The sequence below is a fragment of the Zingiber officinale genome, chromosome 2B (assembly GCF_018446385.1).
Source record: "Zingiber officinale cultivar Zhangliang chromosome 2B, Zo_v1.1, whole genome shotgun sequence".
NCBI classification, from domain to species: Eukaryota; Viridiplantae; Streptophyta; class Magnoliopsida; order Zingiberales; family Zingiberaceae; genus Zingiber; species Zingiber officinale.
In genome coordinates this window covers 130,131,947-130,144,152 of record NC_055989.1, presented here as the reverse complement: position 1 = coordinate 130,144,152, position 12,206 = coordinate 130,131,947, and positions in this window count along the sequence as shown.

Genomic DNA, 12,206 nt, shown 5'->3' with positions numbered 1-12,206 from the left:
AGATATTGTGAAGTATGATATTAGGGTTTAAATTTTCTCACTTAGTTAACTTTATTTTTCATTTTAATTTGCTGAATTTATAGGTTTGTCTTTGGTTGATATTTAATGTAAACTAAAGGATGTTTAAAATAATTGTTCATTTCATTGTGTTAACTAGTTGACAATTTCATATGAATAACTTTAGCACATTTTTAACAACTCTTTACAAAATATTAAGGTAGGAGGATGCATCGTTATCTAGTAAAGAATTTTAGAATAGTGTAATGTAATTCTAGATGAAATATAAAACTTTTATGTATCTATATAGTTTTGAAATTATACATAGATCAAATTCAGAACTTTTATGCATCATTATCATTGAAGACAAAACAAGAAAGAGTAACTTATCAAAAAGAATGAACACAATTAAACAACTATTTAAAGTTAATTTTAACATAATTATTTAAAGTTAACTTTATATAATTAAACAACTATAACATAATTATTTAAAGCTAACTTTATATATAGATCAGTCAATGCATATTAAAGAACTTAGGAATACCGAAAAGAGGTGAACAAATACAGCTGTCTTCAACTACACTGAGATCAGACCAACTTGAGACCTGCACAAACAACATTATCAAATCAGGAAAAAAATAAAGTCAGAGTATTAGAGACTTCATTCATATTGCCTAATTATGCTTTAATTTTGTTACTGGTACACAACTAAGAATCATATAGATTAGTCTACGTCAAAGATAAGTCATCTCATACATTGACAGTGGAACAGTGCAAGAAGACAACAGACTTAACCTACAAATGGCAGAGTTGAAAAGTTAAAAAACCATTGATTAATGTGTAAAGCAGTAAACATAAGAAAAAAAAATCATCATACATTATTAAAATTATCAAAAATCATCACCGCCATCATCGTTATCATCGTAGGCATCATCATCGTCATCATTGGGAGGATTCTGACATTGAGCGGAGCTCAACTGAAGGTGTTGCATAATAAATTCTTGTTGTCGGCACATTTCTCTAATATCTTTCTCCAAATTAGCCCGTTCTAGGTCTCTTTGCACCCTTTCTTGGTCTCTTTGCAAATTATTTCCTTCGGATGACTAACCTCATCACCAAGGTATTTACTTGGGTCGTAGTGCTGATGTGGAGGAAGAAGTTCCAACTAATCTTTGGGTTCTACTCAAGGAACCCATCCCCAATATCCTTCCCCTTTTGGTCCTCCATGGCCTCTAACCATAAACTCAAATTATTGCCAACGGACTCCTCGGACCCGACTATCGATGCCACTTGGAGCATGTTTGAGCTAGCTCGAGTTGATCATATTTTTCCTGTTTTGTAAAACACATACGATATTGATTAGATATAATAGAAACACATATAATATTAAGACAATAATGGTAGGTAAATAATTAAATTTAAACCATATATTAAGGTAAAATAAAAATTAATTCCAACCTTGACTGCTTTTGCTCTCGCCCCACTCCATGTGTTATCTTTTTTTTTAAAAGTGCGAGTGAAAGCATCAATGAAAGAAGGCTCCTTCCCTGTCTCCTTGGTCTAAAAAAACATTATTTCAAATAACGAAATAATTTGATATATATTAAAAATTTGTGAAAGAGTGAAACTATTACCATTCTCCGTCTATGCTCATCTATGTTGATGGAGCCTCTCGCATATATAGCACTTGAGTCACCAGAATTGTGAGATTGATTCATTCTATTCAGGTCACTCCTTTGTTTACTTTCCTCCGTTGCCCAAAATAGAGTGATCCTCTCCCAATTTTCTTCAGTGATGAAGTTTGGTTTTTTCCGCCGACTCTTTGCGTGACTTAATACATGTCTAATGTGATCGCCACATTTCTTTTTAAATATTCTTCGTATCTCCATTTCGTCATTCGGGTCCCAATTATTTAAGCGCTGAAATAGAAATTTATTTTATTATATAATCACTGTAAAATTGAAGTAAAGTTAAGAAAATTTACTTTGAACTCGCTCCACCAAAGTTGTTTTGTGGCTGGTGGAGTGCTTGAATATGTCAAAGAATCCCCTCCCCAATGGTTGTTCACGATCCTATTTATTTCTCGAACAACTTGTACCGGATTTTCAAAGCTGCATTAAATTACAAAATAATGATATTATATAATTAAGATAGATCTAACAAATAAAATATTTTATAGTACTTACGAATCACCGATGGGGACTAAAGGGGCTCTATCATTCCTAAACTCGGCAAATGAATTTCTTGCTGAGTCAAGAGGATCTGAGTGGACAGGTAACTGTTCTGGGTAAGGTACTTGTGGCGGCGAATATGAAACCGGTGCAGAAGGTACATGAGAAGGGCCCGGCTGATGAAGGGGTGGCATAGGTACACTGGCAGGAGAATATGATGCCGGTGGAGAAGACACATGGGATGGGCCTGCTTGAGTAGGGGGTGGATTAGGTTCACTGGCAGGTGATGGATGTGTCTGGTCCTGTGGTCGCCGTCTACGTCCACCACGTCGAAATATATGCTGGAAATTTCAACAATTTAATAAAGTTAATTACAGATCTAATACATAACAAAGGATAATTAAAAACTTACCATTTTTATGTAAAGATTATGGAAAAGGATGGAGGGGAAATTTATGAAATGTGACCTCTGATGACCTGTAGGAATAAATACAATGTGTTAACAGATAAAGTAAATCAAATTATAAAAGAGACAGTATATACAATAAAATATGGGAAATTTCTTTAAATAAGCTAACAAAACTTACCCATCATCAAAAATCAAAGTCATCATTGTCATTATCATCCTCATCCTCCTCTTCCTCTTCCTCTTCCTCTTCCTCTTCCTCTTCCTCCTCCTCCTCATCATCATCATCAATTTCACTTCTATCTACGTTGATTACTACACCGTTGGGATCTCGTAAAGTTGGAATAATATATTCCTCAGTCTGAAAGGTGTTTGAAACTTCCTCTTGTTGATATGCAATGTTTTCCCAACGTGCCTCAATTTTTTTTCGTGCTTTAGTTTTACAAACAGCCCACCAATCAATCTTATCGCGTTTCAAACTCGGATATGAAGAATAGAATACTTGAATTGCTTGTTGTGCCAACACAAATGGTTCATATCTCTTATAAAATCTCTTATGATTTATTTCAACTAAATTATAATGTGGATGCACTTTCATCCCTCTAACAGGGTCAAACCAGCGACACATAAATAATATAACTTGCATTTGTGGTTCTGGGTATTCTACTTCTATAATTTCATCCAACAAACCATAAAAATCATTACTTGGACCTCCTTCATTGGATGACGATACGCACACCCCACTATTCATGGTATTCTTGCCCATTCCATAGTCTTGAGTATGAAAATTATATCCATTTATGAAATATGCTGGCCAAGTGCGTACGCATGAATTTGGACCCCATGACAGATGGATTAGCCATTCTTGTTCAAGGTGAGATTGATTAGCTTGAACCTAAGGTCAAAACACAAATTGTTAAAAGTATGCATATGTATCACACAAATATAGATTTTTTACTTACATATGATTTGAACCATGCAGCAAATTCTTCTTCACAAAATCGATCGAACTCTTGTGCCGATAATTCAGAATATAAGTTGGTAAATATCCTACTCAAAAAAACATATTGTTACACAAATAATTGAAAAAATAAAGAAATAAAAATAAAAATATATACTTACTCGTAATATGATGATACTTCTGGACAATTTAGTAAAATATATGTTTGGGCTGCTCGCCATTCTTTACCAGTTAAGTATCTTTGTTTACATGGTCCACTTGGTCGACCAAGGTAGTTAAAAATTGAAAATGAGGTAACATTTGGATCAATAGGACCCTCATCATTTCTGCCCGCTCTTCGCCTTTTGCATTGAACATGAGGTTCAAAATAATATGATGCAAAAGTGGTGACTTCCTCCACAATGTATACATTAACAATAGAGGCTTCAACTCGTGTTTTATTTTTCACCTTTTTCTTCAAATGATATAAGAATATGTTGAAGATATATAAAATTATATTAAATATATATATATATATATATATAAATAATCCAGGAGTAGAAATATTTTTTTTTCATTCAAACATTCGAATTATACAAATAACACACTCTACCTTTCAAATGGATACATCCACCGAAAATGAACGGGTCCTCCAACTTTGGCCTCATATGGCAAGTGAACCAAAAGATGCTCCATGGAGTCAAAAAAAGAGGGTGGAAATATTCTTTCCAAATTGCACAAAATGATTGGAATATCTCTCTCTAACTTCTCCATGTGTGAACGTTTCAAAACTGTTGAGCAAATATCATGTAGGAAAATACTTAACTCCGTAATCGCTCCCCATACAAATTGTGGTAAGAGTTCCTTAAAAGCAATAGGAATCAGTCTTTGCATTATGATATGACAATCATGACTTTTCATACCAATTAACTTCCATTCTTTCATATCAACACATCTTCCAAGATTAGAGACATACCCATCTGGAAATTTCAAAGATTTCAACCATTCACATAGGACACGTCTTTGATCCTTATTTAATGTATAAATTGCCTTTGGCTTTGGTCCTCTACTATTTTCATCGACATCAAGAGTGAGTCTTTTACATATGAGTCGCATATCTTTTCTTGCATTGAGATTGTCTTTTGTTTTTCCGGTGATATCCATCACAGTATTTATCAGATTATCAAAAACATTCTTCTCAATATGCATTATATCGAGATTATGATGTATCAAATGACTAAACCAATACGGTAAATCCCAAAATATACTTCGTTTAGTCCATTTATGTGTACTCCCATATTCATAATTTGTACCATATGGTTGTTCAATAACAGAGGGAAAGTGATGCACTCTGTACCAAATATCTTGACCAGTCAATCTCAATGGCGGAAGTGTGTTCTTTCGATCCTATTTTTAGTGAATTCATCTTTATTCTTTCTGAACTTATGATTTGTTGGTAAGAATTGCCTATGACAATCAAAATAACTTGGTTTCTTTCCGTGTTTCAATCTGAATGACTTTGATCTCTCCATACATATTGGGCATCCCAAGATCCCAGCAGTACTCCAACCTGATAGCATACCATAAGTTGGAAAGTCATTTATGGTCCAAAGAAGAGCAGCCTTCAGTATAAACATCTGGTTAGAATGAACATCGTATGTAGGAACACCTTCATCCCATAGTTGTTTAAGTTCTGCTATCAGAGGTTGCATATAAATATCTATTAACTTTTTTGGATTTTGCGGACCTGGTACAACCAATGTTAAAAACATATAAGGTGTTTTCATGCACATCCCAGGCGGAAGATTATACGGCGTTAAAATAATCTGGCCAACAAGAATAATTTCTTCTGATTTACCAAACGGAGCAAATCCATCAACACATAGACATAATCTAATATTTCTAGTCTCCTTTGCAAAACTGGATATGTTCTATCAAAATTTTTCCAAGCATCCGCATCGATGGATGACACATTAAACCCTCTTACATTTGATGAGTTGCATGCCAAGTCATGTGTTCCGCGATTGCCTTTGATGCATACAATCTTTGTAACCTAGGAGTTAAAGGTAAATAAAATAATTGTGTGCTTTACGTCGTTGTTGACTCTGGTTGTCTTATACCTATCTTGATTACGTAATTTACAAACCTCTTCTGCATCATCTCCCCAATATAGCATACAACCATCTCTGCAAACATCAATTCTTTCAACTGGAAGACCTAAATCTTTCACCAGTTTTTTCATACTGTAAAAATCAAGAGGCAAACTGTGATCACGTGGCAATGTATCGTCAAACGCTTGAACAACATCATTAAAACAATCTTGCGACATATTATGATCTGCCTTTATATTTAATAATCTGGATGTGAGAGATAATTTAGTCTGACTGTCACAACCGGAATATAATGGTTCATTTGCAGCACTCAATACTTTTTGAAATTTGTAATATATTTCATCCAGACCTGGTACATCAGGCTCCTCCAACGGCAATGTATTAGTGGCAAACATTTGTTCACTTGTTGGAGGAAAACTAGAACTTGCACCAAGCGTCTCGGGAGTTAACCCCCAGTGATAAACTCAGGAGTTAACCCCTGACGATTAGGCAAATTTTTGTTATACATCCAACTTCGCTCATTCTGCATTTTACCTGAATTCAACTGTTTAGTTAAACATTATTAAAAGTTACTATACATAAATCTTATCATTGAAGACAAAACAAAAAACAACAGCTAATTAAAAAGACGGAACGCAATTAATCAACTATAATAAAATTATTTAAAGCTAACTTTATATACAAAGTAAATGCATAATAACGAACTTAAGAATACCGAAAAGAAGTCAACAAATACAGGTCTTCAACTACACTGAGATCACGCCAAAATGAGACCTGCACAAAAGAACATTATCAATTCAGACAGTAATTTTTGAATATTAACTTAAACAACTGATAAAATGGTGCACGGCGACAGGCATAAACAGTCCAGCCAACTGCCAAAATGGTGCACAGCGGCAGCCATACGCCGTCCAGCCATCGCCTAGCAGCGGGCAGCCACACGCCGGCCAGGCAGCGGACTGCCGGAGGCCAGGCAGAGGCTACCGGAGGCAAGGCAGAGGCTGCCGGAGGCAAGGCAGCCCCTGCCGGAGGCCAGGCAGTGGCTGCCGCCGCTGGCCAGCGCCTGGCGGCGGCAGGCAGCGCCTGGCTGCGGCCAGCCCGCGGCCAGGCAGCGCCTGCCCGCGGCCAGCCCGCGCCGGCAGGGAGTCCCGCGACGGCGAGAGAGAGAGATCCGAGAGCGTTTTGCTTACCAAACGAAAACCTTCCACCGCCGATCGTCGTAGATCACGCCGTCGTCGGTCGGAGATGTGGCCGAAACCTGGAAATCGCAGATGGGAAGAAGGGGGAACGGGGGAGAGAGAGGAAAGAAAAGAGAGAAGGGAAAAAGAATCGGGTTGGGAATTAGATCTAGGGTTTTTAGGAACAAATATTTTTTGTTCCCAATTTCGTCCCTATATTTGGGACAAATTTCTGGATTCGTCCCAAATTTTGGGACGAATCCAAGATTCGTCCCAAACTTTGGGACGAATCCAGGATTCGTCCCAAAACTTAAATTAATTTAAAATAAATTAAATCAAAGACCGAAAGCTTATATCTTGACCTAGATACATCGGAATTTGATGAAACAAATTTCTATGCGTTCGTATCATTGCCCTGATCATAAATATGTCACCATCCATAATTTTTAATTAATAATTTAATTTATTCAAATTTTTAATACCAAATTAGGTCAAATTGGAATTAAAAATTTTCAAAAATAAATATATTTGGTAAAAAATATTTTTATGGATATATTTACGATCAGGACAATGATACGAACGCATAGAAATTTATTTCATCAAATTCCGATGTCTCTAGGTCCGTATATGAGGCGTCCCATTTTATTTTATTTTTTTTAAGATAATTAAATTTTTGGGACGAATCTCTGGATTCGTCCCAAAATTTGGGACGAATCCAGATATTCGTCCCAAACTTTGGGACGAATTCCTGGATTCGTCCCAAATTTTGGGACGAATCCAGGATTCGTCCCAAAACTTAAATTAATTTAAAATAAATTAAATCAAAGACCGAAAGCTTAAATCTTGACCTAGAGACATCGGAATTTGATGAAACAAGTTTCTATGCGTTCGTATCGTTGCCCTGATCGTAAATATGTCACCATCCATATTTTTTAATTAATAATTTAATTTATTTAAATTTTTCATACCAAATTAGGTCAAATTGGAATAAAAAATTCCAAAAATAAATATATTTGTGAAAAAAAAAATTTTATGTATATATTTACGATCAGGACAACGATACAAACGCATAGAAATTTGTTTCATCAAATTCCGATGTCTCTAGGTAGATATTTTTTAATACATATATAGGTTGCTATTAACTAAAAAGGTGTTGTGCAGTGAACGGTTGTAAATTAGTGTCTGAAAACTTAAATATGGACCTAGAGACATCGGAATTTGATGAAAAAAGTTTCTATGCGTTCGTATCGTTGCCTTGATCGTAAATATGTCACCATCCATATTTTTTAAATATTATTTTAAGTGATTCAAATTTTTAATACCAAATTAGGTCAAATTGGAATTAAAAAATTCCAAAAATAAATATATTTGGTAAAAAATATTTTTATGGATATATTTACGATCAGGACAACGATACGAACGCATAGAAATTTATTTCATCAAATTCCGATGTCTCTAGGTCCGTATATGAGGCGTCCCATTTTATTTTATTTTTTTTAAGATAATTAAATTTTTGGGACGAATCTCTGGATTCGTCCCAAAATTTGGGACGAATCCAGATATTCGTCCCAAACTTTGGGACGAATTCCTGGATTCGTCCCAAATTTTGGAACGAATTCCTGGATTCGTCCCAAAACTTAAATTAATTTAAAATAAATTAAATCAAAGACCGAAAGCTTAAATCTTGACCTAGAGACATCAGAATTTGATGAAACAAGTTTCTATGCGTTCGTATCGTTGCCCTGATCGTAAATATGTCACCATCCATATTTTTTAATTAATAATTTAATTTATTTAAATTTTTCATACCAAATTAGGTCAAATTGGAATAAAAAATTCCAAAAATAAATATATTTGTGAAAAAAAAATTTTATGTATATATTTACGATCAGGACAACGATACAAACGCATAGAAATTTGTTTCATCAAATTCCGATGTCTCTAGGTAGATATTTTTTAATACATATATAGGTTGCTATTAACTAAAAAGGTGTTGTGCAGTGAACGGTTGTAAATTAGTGTCTGAAAACTTAAATATGGACCTAGAGACATCGGAATTTGATGAAAAAAGTTTCTATGCGTTCGTATCATTGCCTTGATCGTAAATATGTCACCATCCATATTTTTTAAATATTATTTTAAGTGATTCAAATTTTTAATACCAAATTAGGTCAAATTGGAATTAAAAAATTCCAAAATAAATATATTTGGTAAAAATATTTTTATGGATATATTTGATCGACAACGATATGAACGCATAGAAATTTATTTCATCAAATTCATGTCTCTAGGTCCATATTAGGCGTCCCATTTTATTTTATTTTTTAAGATAATTAAATTTTGGGACGAATCTCGATTCCCAGATTTGGGGACGAATCCGATATTCGTCCCAAACTTTGGGACGAATTCCTGGATTCGTCCCAAATTTTGGGACGAATCCAGGATTCGTCCCAAAACTTAAATTAATTTAAAATAAATTAAATCAAAGACCGAAAGCTTAAATCTTGACCTAGAGACATCGGAATTTGATGAAACAAGTTTCTATGCGTTCGTATCGTTGCTCTGATCGTAAATATGTCACCATCCATATTTTTTAATTAATAATTTAATTTATTTAAATTTTTCATACCAAATTAGGTCAAATTGGAATAAAAAATTCCAAAAATAAATATATTTGTGAAAAAAAAATTTTATGTATATATTTACGATCAGGACAACGATACAAACGCATAGAAATTTGTTTCATCAAATTCCGATGTCTCTAGGTAGATATTTTTTAATACATATATAGGTTGCTATTAACTAAAAAGGTGTTGTGCAGTGAACGGTTGTAAATTAGTGTCTGAAAACTTAAATATGGACCTAGAGACATCGGAATTTGATGAAAAAAGTTTCTATGCGTTCGTATCGTTGCCTTGATCGTAAATATGTCACCATCCATATTTTTTAAATATTATTTTAAGTGATTCAAATTTTTAATACCAAATTAGGTCAAATTGGAATTAAAAAATTCCAAAAATAAATATATTTGGTAAAAAATATTTTTATGGATATATTTACGATCAGGACAACGATACGAACGCATAGAAATTTATTTCATCAAATTCATGTCTCTAGGTATATAAGGCGTCCCATTTTATTTTATTTTTTAAGATAATTAAATTTTTGGGACGAATCTGATTCTTCCCAAAATTTGGGACGAATCCAGATATTCGTCCCAAACTTTGGGACGAATTCCTGGATTCGTCCCAAATTTTGGGACGAATCCAGGATTCGTCCCAAAACTTAAATTAATTTAAAATAAATTAAATCAAAGACCGAAAGCTTAAATCTTGACCTAGAGACATCGGAATTTGATGAAACAAGTTTCTATGCATTCGTATCGTTGCCCTGATCGTAAATATGTCACCATCCATATTTTTTAATTAATAATTTAATTTATTTAAATTTTTCATACCAAATTAGGTCAAATTGGAATAAAAAATTCCAAAAATAAATATATTTGTGAAAAAATTTTTTTATGTATATATTTATGATCAGGACAACGATACAAACGCATAGAAATTTGTTTCATCAAATTCCGATGTCTCTAGGTAGATATTTTTTAATACATATATAGGTTGCTATTAACTAAAAAGGTGTTGTGCAGTGAACGGTTGTAAATTAGTGTCTGAAAACTTAAATATGGACCTAGAGACATCGGAATTTGATGAAAAAAGTTTCTATGCGTTCGTATCGTTGCCTTGATCGTAAATATGTCACCATCCATATTTTTTAAATATTATTTTAAGTGATTCAAATTTTTAATACCAAATTAGGTCAAATTGGAATTAAAAAATTCCAAAAATAAATATATTTGGTAAAAAATATTTTTATGGATATATTTACGATCAGGACAACGATACGAACGCATAGAAATTTATTTCATCAAATTCCGATGTCTCTAGGTCCGTATATGAGGCGTCCCATTTTATTTTATTTTTTTTAAGATAATTAAATTTTTGGGACGAATCTCTGGATTCGTCCCAAAATTTGGGACGAATCCAGATATTCGTCCCAAACTTTGGGACGAATTCCTGGATTCGTCCCAAATTTTGGGACGAATCCAGGATTCGTCCCAAAACTTAAATTAATTTAAAATAAATTAAATCAAAGACCGAAAGCTTAAATCTTGACCTAGAGACATCGGAATTTGATGAAACAAGTTTCTATGCGTTCGTATCGTTGCCCTGATCGTAAATATGTCACCATCCATATTTTTTAATTAATAATTTAATTTATTTAAATTTTTCATACCAAATTAGGTTAAATTGGAAAAAAAAATTCCAAAAATAAATATATTTGTGAAAAAAAAATTTTATGTATATATTTACGATCAGGATAACGATACAAACGCATAGAAATTTGTTTCATCAAATTCCGATGTCTCTAGGTAGATATTTTTTAATACATATATAGGTTGCTATTAACTAAAAAGGTGTTGTGCAATGAACGGTTGTAAATTAGTGTCTGAAAACTTAAATATGGACCTAGAGACATCGGAATTTGATGAAAAAAGTTTCTATGCGTTCGTATCGTTGCCTTGATCGTAAATATGTCACCATCCATATTTTTTAAATATTATTTTAAGTGATTCAAATTTTTAATACCAAATTAGGTCAAATTGGAATTAAAAAATTCCAAAAATAAATATATTTGGTAAAAAGTATTTTTATGGATATATTTACGATAAGGACAATGATACGAACGCATAGAAATTTATTTCATCAAATTCTGATGTCTCTAGGTCCGTATATAAGGCGTCCCATTTTATTTTTTTTTAAAGATATTTAAATTTTTGGGACGAATCTCTGGATTCTTCCCAAATTTTGGGACGAATCCAGAGATTCGTCCCAAACTTTGGGACGAATTCCTGGATTCGTCCCAAATTTTGGGACGAATCCAGGATTCGTCCCAAAACTTAAATTAATTTAAAATAAATTAAATCAAAGACCGAAAGCTTATATCTTGACCTAAAGACATCGGAATTTGATGAAACAAGTTTCTATGCGTTCGTATCGTTAATATGTCACCATCCATATTTTTAATTAATAATTTAATTTATTTAAATTTTTCATATCAAATTAGGTCAAATTAGAATTAAAAATTCCAAAAATAAATATATTTGTTAAAAAATATTTTGTATAATGTATTTACCCAGAGAATGGAAAAAGAATTGTATTTCAAATTAGATCTAGGTTTTTAGGAACAAATATTTTTTTTTTTAAATTTAGTTATATTTGGGACGAATCTCTGGATTCGTCCCAAAACTTAAATTAATTTAAAATAAATTAAATCAAAGACCAAAAGCTTATATCTTGACCTAGAGACATCGGAATTTGATGAAATAAATTTCATATCATT